General features: G+C 44.9%; 1 protein-coding gene across 4 annotated transcripts in view; it reads left to right on the forward strand.

Moving 5' to 3' along the window:
- The first annotated feature begins 2756 nt into the window (after nt 1-2756).
- Nucleotides 2757-22657, forward strand: part of FYN (FYN proto-oncogene, Src family tyrosine kinase) — a 150155-nt gene continuing 130254 nt past the window's right edge. For all 4 annotated transcript variants that reach the window (XM_068404295.1, XM_068404735.1, XM_068404827.1 and 1 more), the window contains exon 1: nt 2757-2925. The gene's annotated coding sequence lies outside the window, so the exon portion shown is untranslated. The remainder of the gene's footprint in view (nt 2926-22657) is intronic.

A 22657-nucleotide genomic window follows, 5' to 3' on the forward strand; every position in this document is an offset into this window, starting at 1 on the left:
AGCTCCCCTAAAGGGGAAACCCAAGGCTTCTTCCTATGCTTCCCACGGGGAAGCATGGGGTTTCTGACTCCACACCTCACTCCTCTTCAGCTGTACTAGCTCAGAGCGTCAGACTTTCTACAGCATGCAGCCAAGCCAGTTTATCTGCCCAGGCTTAGAGCGGCTCTGTGGCTGATGTGTGATATTGTTTTGGTCTGCTTTCATTGATTAGTTGGTTATTTTCTGTTTTGGCTCAAAAAAAAAGAGTGGCAAGTTGTTGTTTGTTTGGTTGGTTTTTTCTTTGTGCCATTCTGGTTTTAATTCACAGCAAGAGCATTCAAACTTTTGGAGACGGATCCTTTATTCTCAGTTTCTTGATTATAAAATTAAGTACATTTATTTCCTATAGCTTTTACAGGAAGAACATCTGGTTCTTTGATTAATTTCCAGAATGCCTAAGATCCCCAAGAATATAAACCTCTATTGACTTGTGGGGAGGTCAGATTATGAATAACCCTGTAAAAAAAGGCAAAGTTAGGACATGCAAAAATGCACGTTTTCCTAGGGCTGGGAGCTGGTTTTTTTTCTGAGGATTCTGGGGTATTGAGGCACCATTTTCAGTCCTGATAGTCTCCAAGCTGGAAGTCTGTAACTCTGCTCTCCCTCTAGACTGCGCTGGGTGAGCTGAGGCTGGTCTCTGGCCAGCAGCTCTGTTCTGTCAGAGCCGGTGCCTGCTGCTGGCCCAGTTGGTGCAGCATGAGCTCCTCAAAGTCCATAGGATCAGGATCCCACTTGGTGTTTCTGGAAAGGCAGAACCAGAGCTCTCCACTGAGCTGCTGTTATCGTCCACTGGGATGAAAAGCAAATACTGTTTTCTCAGTTGATCTATCAATTTCTACTCTTGTGCTGTTTATACCTTCTATGTGGTAAAATAACTTTTTTTTAAAAAATCAATTTGTGTGGCAAGACTATGAGGGAAACAAAAAATGAGCTACCTAGGAGCCTGAAAATTGTGTTTGTTTATATATCTATAATCAGGTTTTAAATGAGAAGTGACACTTTCTTTTGGAATTCCCACCGTCTCCAAATTCTTTGTATGAATTAGTGGAAGAAATTCTGTAGGGTCCTGAAATGTAATGATCAAGAGCCACCTACGCACAACATACACGGTCAGATAGACAGAGAAGTGAAACACTTTTTTGTTGTAAATACACAGCTGTAGACATCCTGATAGGAAACAAGGTTACATTTGAACCTGTAAAACTGTCATTTCATCAGGAAATCAAATAATCAAGATGAAATGATTCTCTGGTTAAATACCAGCAGCCAAAAATGAAATCTGGGGAGGAGAATGGAGATAGAAACCTAAATCTTATTTATTGAAACCTTGTATGATAGTTCTTTTTGCTATTTCAACATGTTTTATTAAGTTTCTCTCCCTCTGCATCTGTACGTTACATGTCTCTCCTGTTCTTGTTGGAGATCAAACTGCAATGTCTTCAGTGCTAGGGCAAAAGAGCTTTCCAAGCCTAGGAGACAAGTGACAGCAAGACGTGCCAATCTGTCAACACGGGGCATCGGAGGTCACGGGCAGGGTTGTGTTGCAGAGGGGGCCTGCAGCTGGTGCTTTTGGTGGGCATTGGAGGTGGACGCAAACACCTTGAGAAATGCCGGGAGGAGTTACGGCATTGATGAGGACGTGAAGGGAACAAAGTGTACGGACACTTTTTCCTACCGTCTGCCCGCCAAGCAAGGTGCACCACGACGGGAGGACAGCAAAGCCTTGCATGCCTTTGGGTACGGCGCAAGACCGAAGGCCCAGCCAAGGCGCCCAGTGGTGCTGCGGCACAGTAGATGCACCCCTGGAAGATGGCCATGGGGGGCTGCGACTTCTCCCAACGTGGCCAGCTGAAATACCCTGAAAAAGGGAACAAAACCTTAGCTCTGGAAAAACTCCATGTATTTCATTGCCGCCGTTGCCTTGTAGCCCGCTACTGCCAAATTCAAGAATTAGGGTTAAAAATTAATAGTAATAGCAAAACAAGACGTTGGCTTTTACAAAGAGGTGTAATCTCCTCAAGGTTGCTCTGCCGTTCATCGGGGATGTTGAGACGTTCAGCTCACGCCTCCCGCTTCCCCGAGGCACCCCGGCGGGGCGCACGCAGCGGGGCCCGGGGCGCGGAGCCACCGGAATCGCTCCGGCTGTGGCGGCTGCCGGCCGCGACCCCCGCCACGGGCCGGCCACCCCTTCTCCCTCCACTTCGCCCCCGGCTCCTCTTCCTGGCCAGCCCGGGGCAGCCTCCGGCACGGCCCCGCCGAGCCTCCACGGGCCGCCCGAAGCGGCTGCCGCTACTCGCGGTCGGCGGCCGGGCGCTGCCCTCCCCGCGGCCGCGGCGAGCGGGCGCTGAGGGCCGCCTCACCGCCCCGCCTTTCCCGCCACCCGCCAATCAGAGCGGCGGCAGCTTGCCGGCCGCGCTTCGCCATAGGCCTGCGGACCTGCCAGTCTGGGGCCACCCCCGCGGCGGGGCGCGGCGGGGCGCGGCGGGCGGGGGGAGGTGGCCGCCAGCACCGTGCGGGCGGGCGGGCGAGCGGGGCCGGGCGGGGGCGGCGCTGCGGTTGCGCTATCTGTCAGGAGCCCCGGTGGGAGGGGAGCGCCCGAGCCGTCCTTACCCGGGCGGAGCGGAGGCGAGGCAGCAGCGCGGAGAGCCCGTGCGAGCTCATCCCTGCTCAGGCTGCTGCTCCGCCGCTGCACGGAACCGCCGCCTCCGCGCCCGGCCGGAGCTCGGCGCAGCGCGTCTGCCCGCGGGCGGAGGCAGCGGCGCCCCTCCGTGCGGGCGGGGGCAGCCGGCGGAGGAGCGGAGCGAGGAGGATGTGAGTGCGGCGGCGCCGCCCCGGCCCCGCGCTGCGCTGAGCTGAGCCGAGCCGAGCCGAGCTGAGCTGCCTCAGGTAACGGAGGGGCCGGAGCCCGCCGCGCCGCCGCCGCCCGGGGGGGAGCGGGAAGGCGGGGGGGGCGGGGGGGAATGGATGGATGCTGCGGCGCGTTTGTTTCCTTTGTGCGCCCGGGCGCTGATGGGGTGCGGGGGCTGCTGGGGAGGGGAGGCGGCCCCGCTGCGGCGGGTGTCCCCCACGCACCCCCACACACACGCTCCCACCCTCCGCCGCCTCCCCCGCCGGGAACCGCCGGCCGCGGCCTGCAGCGCGGGGAGGGCCGGAGGCAGCGCCGGTGACCGGCTGTGTGGGGCCAGGTTGGGCGCTGCGCCCCTGCGTGCCCGGGGGTCGCCCGTGTTCGTGTCCCCCACCCCCGCGGCCGCCGGCCGGGGAGAGGGGAGGGGACGCAGCACAGGGCTGTATTTGTTGCCGCCGAACTGCGAAAAAGGGGAGGGGGGAAATAAATAAAAAGACCTTCTCTCCCTCTGAAATAAATTGTATAGGATTTGCTCGTCTGTGACAAAGGCCTCTTTCAGTGAAGAAAGAAGGGACGCACAAAATGCCCGAGGGTGGTAGGATGTGAAAAGAGGCTTGTTTCTTGTCTTTCCCCTAGAGCCTCTCTGTTCCTCCCCAGATGAGGCCGCTGATCTGGTGCCAGCTCCTTTCCAGCCACATTTCAGATTAGCGAGAGATACCAAACGCCACACCACGGGTGCCAGCTTTTTGCTGTGTCTGCAGAGCTACGGTGTACGTGTCGCCCGACATCCTTAATAACTCTCAGTTTGGTCTCTGCGTCCTCGGGAACTCGCCTTGTTTCTGCTCTGTGTGGATGTTGCGTGTGCGTGAGCACTAGGAGAGGGCCGGGAGGGAAGGGGGTCACTTTGTGAAAACAAGACCATGATACCTTGGTCTGTTCAGCAGTGACAGGGAGGGCAGGGCTGAGTCGGTGCTGGAGGAGAAGGTTTAGGCTGAGTGGAAAGCAACCCTCTGCAGTTGTTCATCAATCATTCTGATATGCTCCGAGTCTTAAAATGCTAAATAACAAGTGGGAACAGACCAGGCTTTTGAAATGCATGCACAGGACAGGGAACGCCTTTGAGACCTTGTCATTTTCCTCCTTGTCTACAACCTCCTTAACTCCCACATCCTTCCTTCCACCATCCCTGCAGCTGTAACACTTTCCAGTATCTCCTCCCCACACACACATCTTTTTTTCTTTTCTTTTTTTTTTTTTTTTTTTTGTCTTGATATCTTTTAACTAGTGTTTTGTGTCTGAGGCTTAGAACAATTGCAGGTGAAGATCTGTTTGTTTATGTGCTGGTGGAGGAAGTGTTTTTGTTAGGGTTGACTGGCCTGATCTCCCATGAGGAGAAACAGTAAGCTAAAGGGACACTGTCAACTTGAAATCTGGAGAATGTGCATGATGAATGGAGAGCTGTGTCCTATATTACACCCACCGTCAAGCGCCCTGCTGGAGATCTGTGGTTTTTATAAGCCTGTCTTCTGACTGTGTGGGTTTGTCATGCAGTGAAGGAGTAAAAACACACTTCAAACAAAGTTCTGTTAAGTGAACAAAGGAGGCCAGAAGAAAAATACCAGAGTGGGAAGGGTAGGAAAGGCAGCATCTCCAGCTTCTCAGTTACATCCATTGCAGCCACTGCTTGAACCAGTGGGAAACTGGAGGGGAGAGAAGTTCATTTTTCAAATTGAACGTTTACTTAGTATTCGGTAAGTGGAAAGGTTGTTACCTTCCCCTCAGTGATACAGAAGTTTTCAGCACCTTGGTATGTATGCTCAGAAAACTGGTAACACTTGATGGATGTCAGTAGATCTGTGACTTTTCACAATTTTCAAAGAACGATTTTAAGAAAAGAATCTTGGAAAAAACAATGGGTTCCTTCTTGAGGCTTTTTTTACCCCATAATGCTGTGATTTTGATGAAAAAGAGACAGGAAGATTACCTAATTAATGCCTTCAACATTTGTTTCGCTGGTAGTAGGCTGAGATTTCTCTTCGTTTGTTGAAATGTTCAGATGTTTCTTAAAGGGTGCCTGTAAGCCTGCTTCTTCTCCACCTCTAACAAATTATTGCCTCATCTGCATGGCTCATCTTTGGCAAAAATAAGAATTTCCAGTACGAAGTTGTCTAATGGTAGGCCACTGACTGTGGTGTGTTGTGGCTTATGCTTCAGGCATTGTTGTTTCAGAAATTCTGTGTTGCATGCTGGTGGAAGATGTAGTGGCATGAAATACCAGTTAAGTATAAAACCCTGAACAAGCTTCTCTGGCAATTGTTTTGATGTTGAATAAATACATGTCTTCAGTGAGGGATAAACAACTTTGGCATATGGGCATGGCAGTCGATGTAAGGCAGAAGTGAAGAAGGTGGTACAGAGAAGTTGCTTATAATCATTTTCATTTTAAGTATCTTTAAAAGTTAGGACCCATTGACAAATTTCTATTTCATTTGAGTAAGATAAAGCATTGCTGAGGAACAAGTGGTTTTTGAGATACTATACTAGATTTCACAATGCCTTTATGTGAAATGCCTGAATAGTGTCATCCGAAATGCATGGGTGGAGTCTGATACGGAGAGGGCCTCTGCGGCCACTGGCCCTATGGCTGAGCTGAATTAAGCTGAATATACTAATCTGGACACGATAAGGTCTGCGCTGGATTTGCGGTGTAATAAAATTGTGGCTAGACGAGTGAAAACTGTCCAGTGCCTTTGTGATGATTTAACACTGTAATATGGTGCATCTACAATATCATATATTTAGTTGTGTTGAGGAAGGCTTAGAGGTGTTGGCCACCTTATGCCTGATTGCTTTTATTTAACCAGTGTCTTCACTTTGCTGTCTTGCTGCATTAGAGTGCTTTTACTTCAGGGAGAGAAAGATTTTCACAGATGTGTTTTCCCTTCCTCCTTCTCTCTGGGGTGCACATTAATATTTGATTCAAACTTGTTCTGTAAAGTTCTGCTTAATTCAGCTTGGGCACTACTTTGAATGTATAATAATGGCGTTTGTTTGTGTCACGGACAGTGCTTTGTAATTTGCTTTATGGGCAGGTCTGCTGCTGGCAGTGTGTATTGTCAAAGTGACCTTCCTTTGAGAGGGAGAAAACCAATAACTCCTGTCCCTTTCCCACCCCTGCAGCTCCCACAGAAGAGTCTTCACAAGTAATTTTGACCCATTACTCCAAAAACAGGACTTTAACCAACAAATCTAATTCACCCAAGCAGTCTCGTTGAAATACAACAATTAAGGACTCCTTTGGTGACAAAAGGCCTACAGATCTGTATTGTGCTAGTCGGCAATTTACTTGGGGTGAAACTCACAAAAGGGTTTGCATGCTTCAGTGTGGAGCATCCTGAGGCCTTGCTACCAGGGCAGTTGTGACCCCTGTGGATCTCGCACCCTTGACCAAGGGATGTAGCTGCACTCTCAGCGCCGTGTGCCAGGGGAAATGCTGGCAGGGCCACCCAATGCGAAGTGGCTCAGAAGGGGTGAAACTCCAGTGCTGCATCTGCCTGCCTGCTGGGTATCTCACTTGGTACCACAGTACCTTGTTCTTACCGTTTAAAAACACCAAGCTGCTCTTGATAAGATAGCAATAATTTTAAAAAAACAAAACAAAACAAAACAAAAACACACACAAAAAAACCCAACTTACATTTTGTATTTCAATAGGTGACAAATGCGCAGGTGTAGAAGAACTGGGATTTTTAGCATTTGCATCCTCTCATGGGTTTTCCCTTAGTGCCTGACTTTCTTCTAGACTGAGGAATGACAGGTCCAGATGAAAGGTGAAAGGTTTAAGTCGTTTCAGTACATCCAAGAAGCATACGACACTCTTTAAGGAGTGCGTGGGTCTTGTTAGCGCTGTGCTGTAGGGCAGTCTCGCTTCTTAACGTTCTCAAGCGCTGGTTTGGTTTCAGGCAGGTAGGGCACCTCTTGGTTTGAGAGTGATCAAGTTAAACCTGTCTGCGGGAGATGTCCTTGAGCCCCGAAACTAGAAACAGGCTTGACCTTATGGGAATTTGCAGCCAAGGAGAAGTGCCCTGTTGTTCTCCTTACCACTGGCCACAGGAAAACAATGACATTTTGTAAAGGATTTTCGTAACTTTCCTTCACTTGGAACAGGAATAGAACTGAACAATATCAGCACTTTTACTAGGGGAAGTAAAAAATAAAATTACTTCAAGTCAATCAAAACATGTCGCCTCATCTTGCTTCCGACTGTTTTGAATGGTAACTTGCTATGAAAGCAAGGATTTCAACTCAAAATATTGGCACCTGTTTGGAACAAAATAGAACCTTTGACATCTTAACTTTTTACTGAAGTATAAAATCAGCAACAGTTTTACGGAGCTTTTAGATACGGATAGAACTAAATTTTCTTGTAGAAAATGACTTGGATTTTTCCTGACCAGCTTTACTCCTTGTATACCATGAATTTGAATGAAGGTTTTTCATCTGAAAAAGCCATCAAAAAGCTAGCCTGGCAATATCAACTGATTTGGATTAGATGGCCTGAGTGAAATAATTTTTTCAACAGGGGAGAAGACAGCAAATGAATTTTAAATTTGCTGTCCTTCCCAAAATGCAGCTCCTTTTTTCTATCAAAGGCTTCCCAACCAACTTGAACGGATCTACTGATGTTGTTTGTGACAAGGTGATATGGGGAGAGGTTACCCCACATTTTCCAGCTCAGCTTCTCCTGATTCAGGGAAGTCTTGCACCTCTGAAAGTTGCTTGTTCTACGCTATAATTTTCTAGAGTATCTGTGAGTAGTAAGTCCTACTTCATTACACCAGTAACCTAAATTCTTAGAGCAAGTTAGTTGATTTTCTTCACATTGAGACATAGTTTAATACGACGAACTACACAAGGCAGCTGCGATGTGAGAATGTTTTGATGGGAACAGAGAAGGTCACCCCTCCACGCTTATTTCTTTTGGTGGGTTTTTTAGGAGGCAGCAAAGGCTGGATGGCTTTTCTAGCCTAGGGAAATTCTTTGTCCTGTCCTGCTTTAGGTACCCCGTGGCTACAACCGGAAAGGAGGGGTATTGAGAGGCGGCTGTGAAGTGATGTGCTCAGTGTTTTGGAGTATGAAGCACCCCAGCCAGAGCTCCTCAAAGGAGCCAGTGCTACTTTTAATAGTATCAGATCCTGTGCTGTGAGAGCAGTTACTGGGCTGTCCCCAAAACGCATGGCCCTGTGGTTGGTGGCACTGTCAGCAGCCAGCCCTGAACAAATGCTCTGCCTCACACAGCACACTTTGCTTCACAGCTCTTGGGGTGGCCTGGGGAGGAGATGCCTCACATCCTCGATGCTGCCTTGCAACAGCTCTGGGAGCTCTAAAAGACAGATAAACATCTAAAGCCTTAGCTGTGTAAGGGCTGTAACAATTTATTTTAACCTCAAATTGAGACCTTGCGTTTCAGGCAAAATGTTCCATCGGTACTGAAGGTTCCAGAAATGCTTAAAAAATGTTGTTTTGTTCACCAAAGCTATGGCACTTGCAGTGGTGAATTTGGAAAGTGGTTTGAAGCTGAAAGTGACGGTAATGGCACCAGCAAAACACGTGAAGAAGCAGATAAGGACCTGGGGCGGAGGGACATTGAGCAGACCAAGGGAAGAGCTGGCTGAAGCAGGCGAGAGGAAGCTGCTTTTGTGTGTGTGTGAGTGAGCACATTTGCTTTAATAGAAGTGTTTGGCACTGCTTAAACTTGCAAATAACTCTTGTTTTAGCAATTTTTGGAGGAGGAAGGAGGAAACCTCAAATGGTTGGCTTGACTTAGATGAAATATCTTCTCTGTTTGAAATTGTACTTTTCCTCTTGGCTCCAGTTTTCCCATGTTAACAGATTTGACCAAAATAGTTCTTGAGCCTTTTTGGTGTAGTCCAAGATGAAAATATTATTGCCAGATAATTTTTATCTTGTCAGGCCTCAGTTTGCTATATGAAGCTATACAGAGAAGTTAAGCGGGAAATGAGAATGAAGATTAATATTAAATACCCATTCGGTGTTTTTTTAAGGAAAACTTTTCTGTTCCATGAGAGTTCTCTAATGACCGTATATGGTGGTTCCTAGCATCCTTTTTTTTTACAATTATTACTATTTTACTTGGGTTTTTTTTTTAAAGAAATAAACTTTAACATTCATTTGAAGGTTTTTTATTGTATTAATAAAGACCTTCCAACCTCTCTTGTTTTAGAACAACCTGTGTGTGAAAGAGCACTTTGCATAACATTGATCTTTGACTTGCAGCTGTACCACTTACAAAAGAGGCAGCTCTGAAGGTTTTCCTGGCTTAACTTTGGAATATCATGCAGTTCCTATCTTGGCTCCTGATATCAGTGTACAGATAATTGTTGATTTTTTTTTACAAATATGTTGTTTTTTCCCCTTTCATGCCTGACCTTTAAACTGCAGAATTGCCCTGGGCATTATAATTGAAGGAGTCAATGCTTTTGCTCTACATAATTGAGAAGACTTGTTGCTGGCTAGTTCAGGATTTCTCCAAGCCTGAAGCCATGACAGCGTGCTGCGTCGCAGCATCGCTCTGGGAGATGAACGCGCTGGGCACCTAGCTGGAGGTGGGGTTAGCAGCGATGCTGGTGAACGACCTCATGTCGGCTCTGGGCCCTCGGTGAGGCACACAATAAGAGTGCTAGTGGGCTTTTTCTCTCTCTTTTTAGCCCGTACAAACTGCACAAGTACGTTAATGAGGGCTGTACCTGTCTCTGAATCAACCAACATTCTGCAACTCTGGGGACTGTGTTAACCGTCCAAAAAAATACAGCAGAAGCTTCTCTGTTACTTTTTAACTTCTGGACTTGTATTGCTTCTCTGCAGAAGTACTTTTGCTTCTTCTGGGACAGCTTAACCCCATACCTGGTCATTTCTTAGGACTTAGCTTAAGACCAGCTGATACCCCTGTTTGGAAGATGGTGATGGTTGTGTCCTACAGCCAGCTGCCTTTACCCCAGGGGAAGGAGAGCAGGTGTAAGAGAAAGCAGCTCTCAGACTGTTAAAAGAAAGAATACTTGTTTGTTCCTGGGACTGGGTTTTTCTTTGTGGACAGCCTCTCACTAAGAAGCAATGATATATTTTTCCAGGAAAAAAAAATCATCTCTAAGACTCGGAATGAAAACCTCTGTTGTCTGACTAGGCAATTAGACTGTTTCTTGTCTTAAACTATATGTAAATGCTCAGTGTTTATTTTTAGTGGTGAGGTTAATGGTGAAGTGTTGTTTTTTTATGGTGAGGTTAATGACCTCTTTGCGTGTTTTTAGACCTCTCCGTGGACAGGTCCTCTTGCACGCTGTCACTGTATGCTAATAATGTTTGAAAATGGGCAGGTCTGAATAAAAAGATTTCAGAGGGGGGAGCCCACATCCAGTAAGATTATTCTCTGAAGACCAATAAAAATGCCAGTTCTGTTGCCTGTCTGCCTTCCTGGGAAGGAAATGAAAACTCCTAAATTGCCTTCTGGGATCTGGATATGAAACAGCCACCAGATGATCGCATTTCTGGTTGTTACCACTCCAGGCAGCATTTGAATTGGTGATTTCGGCAAAAGACATTTCCAAATTCGTTGATCGTGTTTTGCTGGTCTCACTCTTCAGGAAGGAATAAAACTATTTCAACCTAATCCTTTGACTAGTACAGTAACTGATGTAATTAATAATTTTCATTTAAAGCCTTTAGCTGAATATACAGGCCATTTGTTCCAAATATTAATTTCTCTGGGTATCTTTGAATGGTCAGCAATCTTGTACTCATAATACCTCATACTTTGGACCAGTGAGGGGGAATAGCAACTGGATTTTTATTTTATTTTTATTTTTTAATCTTGTTTCTATTTTATTCAGAAAGACTGAGGCAAGCCGCCTTTAAAAGAAAAAAAAAATTAAACATGTGTTTAATGCAACCCATTTTATTAGCTGTAATCACTGTTGAAAAACTTTGTAAGCCCATCAGCCTACAGTTGGCATAAGGTCAGTGTACAGAAGCTGGCAAGCTGAGGAGTAACAGGCTGTATGCTCTGAAAAAAAACACGCATAGTGTTGGCTTCGATTTCTTTTGACTACCTCTCCAGGAGTTTCCCTTTTGTAAGAAATGTAATGAACCCAAAAGTTTGGCTGAGAAGAGAGCTGCTAAACGATGTGACCTTATGGAAGAAACATCCTTTACATCTGAAGGTGAAAAATGACCTTGTGTGCATTGGGGGAGGTAGAAGACGAGCGTTGACTGCCTTTCTTGCTTAGGGCAGCATTACTGACATGCTTAGAAACTGCAGAACTCCTTGTCCTAATGTTCAAGTGGGGCTGCCAAAAAGGAACAAACAGGGCTGCGGACAAAGTGCGCAGGGAAGACTGCGTCCCTCTTCCTCCTCAGTCATCACAGGCAGGACAGGGAGACCATCAGTTTGCACCACTTGGTGACTTGACATTTAGAACAATTTGCTGCCAGTCCTGTAAAAAGTTAAAAAACTTCTTTTGTTTATAGGCTTTTTTTTAAAAAAATTGTGGGCTTCCCCTGGCATCAGTGTGATTCAGTGACTTCTTCAAGGGTGAGGTGACCTTGTCTCTGCTCTTGCTACATTTTCAACAAGTCTGTTGTAAAGTTACATTGTTTGGGGTTTTTTTTGTTTCTTCCTGGTGCAAAAGAGTTAGTTCTGCTTTATGAAGCTGACTGTATAGCTGTAGGTGTTAAACAAGTCAGCCAGATTTTGCTTTTGTGGTCAACTCCTCCACGATTTGTCATGTAAGTTTGTGTCTTACAAAAGATAGTTGTCATCCTTTTAGAGCTAACGTGGCACAGCAGGACTGTGCTGAGAATAATCTGGGCCTGAATGTGGACGGTGGGTCAAAAAAGCATTGCTTTGGTTTTACTTCCTTGGGTAGAGCAGGCCTCAGCCTGGGGATACATCTGCACAGCACTGTTTCAAGGTTGCTGGAAGAGCTCATATGTGAGAGTCAGGACAGCCCCAGCAGCCTGGGAGGAGCATCGTGTGATGTGCCTGCACCATTTCCAGGACCACCATGATGTGTTCCTAGTTGTTGTGAGTGTATCTGTGCAGCGCTGTGTGGTGCTGTGGAGGCTATGCTTCCCTTTTTGACACAAAAAAGAAGAGACATGAGAGTGATGACCTGAAAGAGTGGATTAACTAGATGAACGTTCATTTTCACAGCACCAAAGACTACTCAAACTAGTTTTTTAAAAATTGCTACTAAACATAAAAAAATCCTTTTTTTTTTTTTTTTTTTGCATTTTCTGCCCTGCTGAATAAGAGCAATTATGTTCCTTAGGAGCTCCATCTATAACAGCTACCCACAGCTTTAAAATGACATGGTGCTGCAATTGTATGCAGCATTTATTTTCAATCTTCTTTTGTTAAAGAAGGATGCAATCACCATTCAAATTATCATAGAATGGTTTGAGTTGGAAGGCACCTTAAAGATCATTTAGTTCCAACCCCCCTGCCATGGGCAGGGACACCTTCCACTAGGCCAGGTTGCTCAAAACCTCATCCAGCCTGGCCTTGAACACTGACAGGGAGGGGGCAGCCACAGCTTCTCTGGGCAACCTATGCCAGTGTCTCACCACGCTCACAGTACAGAATTTCTTCCTAATATCTAACCTAAATCTACCCTCTTTCAGTTTGAAACCATTCCCCCTTGTCCTGTCACTACTTGCCCTTGTAAAAAGTCCCTCTCCAGCTTTCCTGTAGGCCCCTTTCAGGTACTGGAAGGCTGCTATAAGGTCTCCCCGGCGCCTTCTCTTCTCCAGGCTGAAAAGTCCCAACTCTCTCAGCCTGTCTTCATAGGAGAGGTGCTCCAGCCCTCTGATCATCTTCGTGTCCCTCCTGTGGACTCGCTCCAACAGCTCCATGTCCTTCTTATGTTGGGGGCCCAACATGATGTCACCGTGGGAGTGGGAGAGTACTTCTTGATGAGTGAGATCTTTTCAAAGTTAACTGATTTAGAGCAATTATTGTCTTGAGTTTAATTTTGAAGTGTTAATACGTTTCTGTGGATTTCTTAGTGCTGCTGGACCATTGTTAATACTCTCTTCCAAAAGTGGAATATCACAGATCTGAAAAGAATGCAGGTATGAACAACTCTGCAAGGGAAATAAGATCTGTGTTTGCCAATAATGTAGTCAACCCAAACTGCGATAATAAGAATTTCTTCCATAATCAGCAATAAGTTGCCCCTGTAAGGTATAATTTCTGAGAAAATATCTTGAAAATGGAAGTCAAACCACATCATGTAGATTTACTTTAAGATTGTTGGTATGGGAACTTGCTAAACCTATGTATATCGTGACAAGTGTGTAGCTTTGGACTCTTTCACATCATGCTTTAAACCTAAGGGGGGAAAACCCTAATTTTGTTTGAAGGAATGTTCACCTACAATTTTGGGGGGTTTTTGTGTTTGTTTTTTTTTTCTTCCCCCAATCATGTTGTAACAATTTATTTTCTGTAACTGAGCTCTCTCTAGAGCTATCAGACTTCTCTTCTAAAAGTACTTTTTAATAGGTCTTCTATTAAACTACTTTTTAATAGTCCTTCTAACTTCTCTGAGATGAGCTCTTCTTCCTTTTAAAATTTAAACACAGAAGAATCTAGATTTGAAGGGACCTCTGGAAATCATATCCCTGCACTGAGCAGGGCTAAGCTCAAAGCCAGGTCTAACTTCAAAGCCAAGGCCTCATCCAGTCGGGTTTTGAGTATCTCCAGGACAAACTGAACAAACCCAGCTCTCTCAGTCTCTCCTTCATACGTCAAGTGCTGCAGCACCTTGGTGGCCATCCACTGGACTCACTCCAGTATGTCAATCTTTCTTTTCCCAGGACTCCCAAAACCAGACCAAGCACTCCAGATGTGGTCTCACAAATGCTGCAGAGAGAGGAATAATTACTTCCTTCCACCTGCTGGCTAATTAAATTGCTTATTAGGTGCCAGATCTTCATCTGCTGTCAGTTGTCTTTACTTCCCTTAAGCTGGAGTGGTGGAAACTCTCCCTTGCAGGGGCGTACTTCTAGGCTTCTCTGTCACCTCAAAAAGAGCTGGAACAGAGATAGCCCTTTGCTTCTATTACGTGAAGCAGATGACCAAACTAGTGTTTACATACACAAAACTGCAAAAGTTTCCATTTCCCTGCAGTGAATTTTTGCACCAGACTTTCACGCTGCATGCAGCAATATAACCTGAAGCAAGAGGATTGTATCACAGTTATTATTTTGGTAAAACAGTGAAGAAAATGCATAGTAAATAGCACATGCAAAGAGATACATTGTGTGTAGTCTGTCTGTTTTCCTGGCAGTATTTTAGCTGTTAGCCAAGTTACCCACTTTAAAGTTAATGTTTGGTAGCAAATATGAGGATTGAAATAACAGGCATGCCACCTGGATGAGCCTCACAGGAGCTGTGGGACAATAACATGTGCTTAAGATTTTATACCCAGAAGGTGTTTCTTCTCCACTAGATTTCTGAGACTCTGTCATTGTGAGTTGCACTATTATAGGTGGCCGAAGTACATGTGACTAGCTATAGCCTGTGCTTTTTAAAGGTTTAATCTTCCTATGCTATTTGATTTTTATTTTTTCAAACACACACAAAATGGAAATTTTATGATTAATGGTTTAAGTACTTAAATGAATATTTGCCTGAAAAAAACCAGAAAAATTGGAATATAAGAGAAACCCAGAACCACCACCAAACCTGTGCACATGGGACTTCTCCTGCAGTTGGTGCTGCTTGGAGGACTGTGTGGCTCACATCACCTAGCTCAGACATCCTCACACCCCAGTGTGGGAGAGCAGCTGAAGGCATAAATATTCTACATGCATATGCCTGCTTTAATGTGCAAGGTATTAGTGTTTATCTTAGGAAATTCTGGCTCCTGAAAAGCTGTGGCAAGGTAAGTGTCTGGGGTGTTGAGTGGATACTGTCTGCTGCGTGGTTGACTGGTGCCAAAGGAGCTGGCTGGGCGGAGCGGTTGCTGTGCCTCAAGGACCTCCGGGATATCTTGGTACAATCAAAGAAGAAAGAAGCCTTAAAAGCCCAGTGGGTGTAAAAGGAAGCAGTGGTAGAGAGGTCTGAGCTGGGAAGGTGGACAAGGGAGGGGAATTGTGAGGCGCTTTTTTTTTCCCTTCAGTATTTGTCCCCACCAGGGAACTTCTTCAAAGTCTCCCTTCCTTCTCTGGCTGTTGCCACCACTGTTCTCCTCCCATGATTTTTCTTTGGGTGTTTGTACTAGCTCTGTGGCACTGGCTGTGGCCATAGGAGGCTCTTTTAGGGGTCCCTCTTTCACCTGTTTTGTTCCTGTGACCCTACTTACAGCAATCCTGTTTTCATGCTTGCTCACCTCAGTCATCTCCATTGCTCACCTTACTTGCCTTGCCCGCAAATCCTTTTGTCTCCAACGAGCTGTTTATCCTTGAGCTAATAGGTGTTCACAATGCTCTGATCATAATGCCACAGCACTGCTTATATTCACGGCAATTAAAAATAAAAAGGTGGATTATTTTTTGCCCTAACCCAGAGAATTAGTTGTATATTTTCACTCCATATAGTTGTCACTCTAGAGTGAGTTCATTGGGACTCAGAGGTAAGAAGCCCCTCCTGGTATGGAAGCAAACCTTGGATTACACAGCTCATTCAGGTTACACAGGCATCATTGCATAGCAGAAGGATGGTGTGCGAGAGCTATACCAAAGTGGAGGCTTACTACTAAACTGATCCCTGTATTATGTGGAGAAATATGTTTTTGCCTGTTAACAGTAATAAATGCACCCCCCAGGACCCCTCAGAGACACACACCTTCACTGGGAACCATTGGCAGTGCTGGAGAACTGCTCTCACCATGGCTGCTCCGGTGAAGATGACCATCTCGGGAGGGTGCGTGCTTTTATTTATTTGCTTTTAGTTTAGTCAGAAAGTAGGGTCACTTGGTGCCGTATATAAGCTCTCCTGGGGGAGATGGTGAGAATTTAAAGCATTTTGAATTTTTGTTCCAGTTTTGATTTAAGTCGTGTGAAAAGCGCACCAGCTTTCTGGTGTTTGATGGCAGCTTGAGTAAAATAGTTTCAGTGGGAAGATGAGGGGGATGTATATCAGCTCGTACTTAATATTTGTTTAAACAAGTTATGCAAGATAATTCAGGTTATTGTTAGCAAACTAGAGGAGTCATAAAAGATGTCCTTCTTCAAAGAGCGTAAATTATATTATTTTGGTAGAAACTTTGGGAGATGAGGCAACAGCACTGAGCACAGGAGATCAGTACCTACTCCAGACAATGCCAGCACCTTCAGTCTGCTGCATCCTGTCCCTGACCACTCCTTTGAGTAAAATTTGGGTGGTGGCAGGACTGGAAGCAAATGTTACCAACCCCAAATGTTTAAATATTGTAGTGGTTTTGGAGGAGAGGAAGAAGAGGCTGGCGTTTGGAGGTGGAAATCTTACATGGGGTCATTGGGCTGCCAAGGTCCAACCTAGGCTGGTGACACCTGCTGCTGAAGATCTCAAAGGTTGTTTTCTTTTTCTTACGGAATAAATGTGTGTGTGCTTGTTAACACCTTCTAATTAAATCTAAGATATTCAAATTGTGTTGGAGGTCAGTTCCACTAGTGTGACTCAGGTAATTTTAATATATGTTTTGATTGCCCTGTCTGGAAGACTAGTTGGTAGAGTTGATTTGTGGCTAATATATGCTGTTTTGAAATTGCAGGTACATAGGTGGGTGTAATAGAGGCTGATCCTAAAAATGTTCTCAGTTTTCTTCTTCTGTTAATGTTGGCAGATGTTTCCAAGCAATACACTGACTTCTTTGTATATCATTTTTAATCTCTCTGGCAAAAAAAAAACCTAAAGAAGCAAAAGCCTCTATAAAAGGAGTAGCAAGATCTGGGGACCCCACCTGGAGTCCTGCGTCCAGCTCTGAGCGCCCCAACATAAGAAGGACATGGAGCTGTTGGAGCGAGTCCACAGGAGGGACACGAAGATGATCAGAGGGCTGGAGCACCTCTCCTATGAAGACAGGCTGAGAGAGTTGGGGCTCTTCAGCCTGGAGAAGAGAAGGCTCCAGGGAGACACTCTAGCAGCCTTCCAGTACCTGAAGAGGGCCTACAGGAAAGCAGGAGAGGGACTTTTTACAAGGGCATGTAGTGATAGGACGAGAGGTAACAGTTTCAAACTGAAAGAGGGTAGATTTAGATTAGATATTAGGAAGAAATTCTGTACTGTGAGCGTGGTGAGACACTGGCATAGGTTGCCCAGAGAAGTTGTGGCTGCCCCCTCCCTGTCAGTGTTCAAGGCCAGGCTGGATGAGGTTTTGAGCAACCTGGCCTAGTGGAAGGTGTCCCTGCCTGTGGCAGGGGGGTTGGAACTAGATGATCTTTAAGGTGCCTTCCAACCCAAACCATTCTATGATTCTATGATATGATTGCTCAGTATGAGGCACTTGAAGCCGTCCCCGTATGCTATTTAGGAGGGATAAGCAGTTTAAAACCACTTTCTCTCCCATTTTGCAATAGTTACAGCATCAGCAGTGCTGCTCAAACAGACAAGCCCACCAGCTCTCCCTGCCCCCAGACAAATATCATACCCTCTGGAAGATGCAGATGCCTTCCAGGATAGCTGACCTTGGGCTGTTCAAGCACACCCGCTGCCTGCATGCAATATGTGTGTGAACCAAGTGTGTCAGAAATGGTCCTTTTGTATTACAGATATGAGTCAGATTCCACACACACACACACACACACACACACACACCCCAATCATCTCATGACTTTATTCTCTGACAAGCTTGTGGTGGCTTACAGCTTGAAAAGGTGCTCCTTACTTTTTGACCCTAAGCACATCATGTATTGACTGTTGGTTTAACGTGGCTCCTTATTCCTTCTGGTTCTTTGTTGTAGGAATTTCCAAGTGTCAATCTTGTCAAGAGTTACTTTTTAGCAACTTAAAACCAATTATCACATTTGCTAAAGAGGCAAAGCAAGGGATACAATGTATTAAAACAAAACAAACAAACAAAGAAATAGAGAGGGTCTCAAATAACTTAATCTCTAAACCTTCATTTTGCAAATTACCTTTGCTGGTGCAATTAAAACTGAGCATGTGCCATGTGCTTGGACTAGAGGTATAGTATGTGCCATTGCCTGTATATGTAGGTAACTGGTTTTGAACAGGTTTTTGTGGGGGTTTGGGGGTTGTTTTGGGGGAGATGGGAGAACATGTTAAAGATGGAATCTGACTCCTTTTTAACTCAAGGGGAGAGAGGCCTGGATGATGATTTTTACTAGTTAGCAGTGGCTGAGCCCTGAAAAAACAGCATAAACCTTCTTGGCAGTGGTTCTTGATTTTTTTTTTCTTTTTTTTTTTTTTTCCCTTTACCTGATGTTCACAAGAAACTGCTAACCTAATTTTCGTATTCCTATGAGAACTCATTTATGATGAGTTGCCAGAATTCCCAAAATAAACTTTAAGTTCCTTGTTGGCACCTGTGTGTTGGGTTTCTTTGCTTCAGTTTTTTAATACCATTTCATTTTTTCCTTATGTTCAAATTTGCTTTCTTTAGGAAGAACATTTATTAAACAAACTAAGCCTAATAATATTAAGTAGAATAAACTCTTCAGGTCTACTTAATAAATACTTGAAGATTAGTGCCACTTTTGTGGTTTCCTGAAAGTGTACCTGCAGTCTCCTGTCCCTCTTGCTGTAGTGTGAGAGACCACGCAATACAGTTGACTGTATATTGCAAAATTTTAAAAGTATTAAAGAGTATAGTGTGTTTTTTAATATAGAAAAGAAATTAATGTTAAAAGCATAGATTTTTGTATATTCTGGACTTCCTGAAGGCATAAGCTTACAGTTTGTTCAGTTGTCCCTCAAACTTGGAGCCTTTTGATCTCTCGGAGTAAATTTGAAGATGTCTGTGAATGATCTTCATGACCGATTTTTTTTCAAGAGAGGCAGGTGTGCAGAGGAGGCACTATACTTTCAACCCTCCTGGAGGGACAGTCAAACTCGGTGCTTATGGGTGTCAGACAACTGAGTGCTGCCAAACCAAGCCAGCATGTATGTTTTACTTGACTAGTCCGTAGCTCTTCCTCTCATCTCTTTAGGGCATCAGGAGACAAGGAAGAAAAGGGAAGGCTCAAGGATCCAAGCGAATAGAAAATAAGGGGGGGAACAGGAGGACACATCGGTAGGAAACAAAGCTTTGTTGGCCAGGTGATTATGACTTGGTGTTTAAATTCAGTGACCCTTATTTCTAGGAAGTTCAAAACTGTAGCTGCTCGATACTTGAAGTAACAATTTTTTTTTTAAATGCAGAATCTTTGTGAGTAGACTTATTTATCAGGCTTTTATAGAGCAAAAGTAACCAAAGCCACTTGAACTTGCAATGCTCAATAGAGGATTTTAAAACCTGATAGCCAGTTTGCCTTCTAGGCATACCCAGCAATCTCCCAGACTTGCTCTACCAACCAGTCACGGCATTTTAGTGACACAACTTGACTGCATCTGCGTCTGAGTAATGTTGCTCCTGAAGTCTGTCAGATAAATTGTTGGCTTGTGTATAACCAGAAATAATGCCTTGCTATATTTAAATTCACATGGGTAATATACGGAATATGAAAAACTAATTTTCAATTTCTTCTTCCTAGGAATAGGGATTTTTAACATCCTAAAAGTGAAGTTTCATTTGTGTCTATCTCGTTTTCCATTCCAGGAACTGCCTAGCTTGTCCCTTTAAGGCCTTGCTGGTCTGATTTCAGTGGCAATTATGTGAACTAGTTGGTATAAGAGAAATTTGGGGCTGAAAAGAGAAGAAAGGACAGCAGACAAAACCTTTTGTTCTGGTTCTAGGCTGAGGTTTCGATCTCTGTGTTTTAATCTAGCAGTTTTGACTAGGGCCAACCATTTCCTCTGAGAGTATCAGGCTCTAACCCTTCATATTTGTTCTGCATTTTCAACAGCAGCAAAGGTACCAGTCAACATGCTGCTTTTTTTCTGCACTTGTTCTGCTTTTACTGGACTTCTTCAAGATAAATGCATCCTCTAGAGAAAAAGAAGGAAGCAGGAGTGAGGGGAGAGGAGGAAACCTGTCGCTGCGTTTTTTGGGGGATGAGAAACCTGGCATTTCTTGGGAGTTCCTGTTAAACACTGGATGATTTTCCAGTTTTGTTAACCATCTCTGCTCTTCATTTTTTGTGGGTGAGCATCCTGCATTAGTTCCCCTTGAGTAAGGCTGACAAATTGTGCCACTTTGGCTTAATTTTATGTTTTCTTTTCTTAAGCTGATACAGTGAAAGGGATTTATCTGCCCGTCTGAGGGCTCTGATGATATATCAAGATTTGACAGTGCTTGCTTTTGTTTTTTTTTTTGAATGTGTTACTGGTCTGGGCTTGCCCTTCTACCGGAGGCTGCTGCCTCTTCTGTACAGAGCTCTGAGTCGGACCCTTACAGTTACACTGAGACATGGTTTGTGTTGGTTTTACCCTCCTGTTAAGTATAGGAGCCTGTGAGAGAGCAGAAGGGATGTGTCTGCACATCACAGGCTGCTCAGAACTGGGCAGCTTGCTCAGACTGGGGTGTTGACCCTGCTCTTGGTGAAAAGGGTAAAGGAGAGTGTGGGTGTCTATCTGCCTGTCCACACTGCTGTTACTAGAATACTTGGGCTGACATTTTAGAGCAAAGGCATCCTCACAGCTGTAGACTGGCTGAGCTGCGGGCACTTACGGTGTGGACATCTACCCTCACCACAGAGATGACAGCACCCTGAACTCCAGTAGGTTTAGCTGTGGCTACTCACATCCAGCACAACCCCTTCTTTTCTTCCCCAGTCATCTTCACCTAAACTTCTACACAGAAGTGTCTAGAAGGAAAATATCATGTGCATAGTAATTTGTTTTTATTATCCTTCCCTGTGTTATATATTTGTGTGGGCTGCTAATACATGTCCAGAACAGATCATTTCACAGCTGCTTCAGAGAGTTAGGAGCTTGCAGTTGCAATAGCTCTGCTGCTTTTTGAAAGAGACTTGCTAAACTTCTCATAAAGGAGAGTGAAGTATTTGGAGATGTGTCATTCCTAAAGTATTGCCAGTACTTCCATACTAATAACCTTCTGTAAGGGAATTATTTCTCCTAAGTACTGGTATGGCAAAGAATAGTCTTTATTGCCAGCTCAGATTACAAACACGTGCCCAGAGCTTTCCAGCTGCTGTTAGAGCGTGTACATCAGCAATGTTCAGTAATGGGTGCTAAGTGGGAGGAGCGCCTGCCCATAATCTCTACCAAGTATCTCACTTGGCTTTTTGTGGTGTCTGTATCCAGTACTGCCATAACACGTATGTATTTAAATCAGCATTGACTCAGGCTAGGTCTTAAACCACAAAGCACACAGGCATGTTGAAATAAGGGCGGGGCAGCTGCAAGGTGAGGTTTTATGAATCTTGCTTTTCTGAGAACAGCTTCGGAGAGTGGCACAAAGTTTGGGCATTGCAGAAACTTAGGATGGGAGGGATCTGAAATCGTTCCTGCCCTAACGGTACGAGTTAGGACACGGTGAACACAGGTCATTACTGAATCCCAGAGGGTTCAAACAGGAAGAGCAGCTCCAACTGCCCAGTTGCTCTCTTCTACACTTCAGTCATTGGAGAGCTTCTAATATTCAGCTGACATTGATATTTGTACAGATCATCTCTATTATCTTCAGTGTGCGTGGAGAAACAGAAGACTGAAAGGTCCTGAAAGCCTGTCTGTTATTCCTGCCTGCATTACTTATGCTGGTAAAATACACTGTCACTTTGTGCAAAATATGCCTCTTTGGAAAAGCCGCCTCTGTCTATTAAGGCTGCTTGTGTACTCCCATCCCATTCTCTCTCCTTTTTAATCAACTTGACCGATTTATCTAGCCTCTTTGCATAGGCCATGGCAGGGAAAAGACTTTCAAGCAGGTTGAGGAAGAAGTTGTGGATTCCAGAGTCTGGTTTGTCTGATCTCGCGGTAATTGAACTGAGGATTTGAGGGCTTGAGTTCTTCCATTCTGCTGGTAGCAATAACCCATGAAAACTGTTGATAAATGAAGTGTTGTGTACCCCCCTGGCCCACCCCTCCTCAATTCTGGTTAGCACAGAGATAGAAGCAGCATGAAGTTTCCAGTTTCTCCCTGAGCTTGAAAAGGAGAGACTGTGCATCAGCCTGCTGATTAATCACAGGCACTCATGTGATGAAAATTTCTCAGGGGATGGGAAAGGTTTGTTTGCTTTTACCAATCTTAAAATAGCCTCACTTCAGAGAACGTTTCCATGATTACTCTTTTTTCTTAAGTCAAGGATGCGTAAATGCTTGCAGCGTTAGTGTGTGTGCATTACAGTTTGGGTTTTAGTTGTGTGATGTGATCCTGGGCTTTTCAGCTGCGAAGATCCCTGCTTCCTTCAGTGCAGGCAGGAACAGACCGAGATGGTAATGGGAGAGTCTGGCTTCTGCCGAATCACAGCTTCATCTGTTGCAGAAGCTGGGAGGTTCCACGTGAAAGAGGTGAGGGAGTTTGTAGGAAGGAAAAGGCGAGTATCTGCTAGGCATCTGGGAAAGAAAATCCACTTAAGCATGCTGTTATGAAAAGTGACTTATTTTGCTGCGTAGCTGTGCTAATAGACTGTAGGGTGACTGGAGAAGTGTTGAGTACGTGCAACTGCAAAGGATGTCAGTGGCTCATTGCTTTG

Source organism: Nyctibius grandis, chromosome 1 (genome assembly GCF_013368605.1).
Source record: "Nyctibius grandis isolate bNycGra1 chromosome 1, bNycGra1.pri, whole genome shotgun sequence".
Classification (NCBI taxonomy): domain Eukaryota; kingdom Metazoa; phylum Chordata; class Aves; order Nyctibiiformes; family Nyctibiidae; genus Nyctibius; species Nyctibius grandis.